Genomic DNA, 1,519 nt, shown 5'->3' with positions numbered 1-1,519 from the left:
GCCTTGTCCTGCTCAGAAACTGTATTAGCATGTCTCATTTCCAAGTCTTCTTGTTCCCTTTCCAAAGGTGCTCAGCATGTCTTGCATGCAGAAACACTGATTAAGTGTGGCCCTGAAAGTCACAAGCTCTTACAGGGTGTGAAAGTCACCAGCTCCTTCCAAACCCTTGGCATGCTCCCTGGATAATTAGCTACAGGAGAGGTGAACCTGATGACCTGAGAACTTGAAATTATCAGCTATCCTTTCTTCATGGAGAGGTCACAGCTTACAGAGCAAGCAGGAAAGGAAGAGAGGAAAGGGGAAGAAAAGTATTTGGTGATAAATAAACCAAGAAATGAGATGCTCTCTCAGCCTGGAGAAGAGAAGGTTGTGTGGAGACCTCAGAGCAACCTGCAGGAGCTGAAGGGGCTCCAGGGAAGCTGCAGAAGGACTCTTGGGTAGGAGCTGCAGGGAGAGGACAAGGAGTCATAGGGAGAAATGGAAAAAGGGAAATTGAGATGAGATATCAGGAAGAAGTTTTTCCTATGAGGGTTGGCTGAAGCCTTGAGCAACCTGCTCTGGTGAGAGGTGTCCCTGCCCAGGGCAGGGGGTTGGCACTCTTAACATACTATGATCTATGAAGGTGAGCAAGATCCCAAGGAAAGACAGAGAACTGTACCATCTCAGAGTGGGAGACCTCGTGGCAGTTTGTAAGAGGGTGGGAGATGTCTGTGGACATTGTGACATGTGGGGTGCAGTTTCACATGAGGGTGTAACGTGCAAACCTCCCCAGGGTTCAGGACATGCCACGAACCACTTGGTGCTCACCTGTGGCCCTGGTTCTCCTGGTGGCCCCTGAGGTCCATCTGGTCCAGCAACTCCATTCTTCCCAGGCCATCCCATTTGTCCTTTGAAGCCTCCTAAGCCAGGAACTCCCTTGGCCCCCTGAGGATCACCAACAGCAGTTCAAGCACAGGTGGTTTTCCAGGTGAGCAAGTCAGACATCAGCCAACTACTTTCATGGCATTGGCAGTAAGGGGACACCATTTCCATTCTGCTTTGTCAGCTCTTGTGTAGGATGAAGAGGTCACTTTAGCTTTGCTCTCTACCTTTACTTGCCCAGAAGGCACCTCACTGCTTGGTGGCATGGACAAACCCTCTGTGAGATGATGCCAAATAGCTTCTACTGCCTGGGGAAAAACAGTGACTCCTGAGCAGGACAGAGGAAGGTACCAAGACTTGGCCTATAAATTTTCTACTCATCTGTACCACTGACCTTTCTCCTGGAGCTGCTGTGAGCAGAAAAATGCTCCAGTTAAACACAGGAAAGACCCATCACCCAACCTTCAGCCTTTCATCTTCAGAAAGGAGATGTTTGGGGGAGAGAAGAACAGGAGAGGAAGGGAATGATATGTCCCCAGAAATGATCTCCCAACCTCTAACCATTCACAGCTCAGGGACTTGGTGAGTCAGAGGTGTTGCTTGTCAAGAGAAGAACCCTCAGTGTTTGACAGAGATGACCATCAGGGATGAGGACCAT

This window comes from Acanthisitta chloris, unplaced genomic scaffold (genome assembly GCF_000695815.1).
Source record: "Acanthisitta chloris isolate BGI_N310 unplaced genomic scaffold, ASM69581v1 scaffold7184, whole genome shotgun sequence".
Classification (NCBI taxonomy): domain Eukaryota; kingdom Metazoa; phylum Chordata; class Aves; order Passeriformes; family Acanthisittidae; genus Acanthisitta; species Acanthisitta chloris.
Note: the sequence above shows the minus strand (reverse complement) of the source record.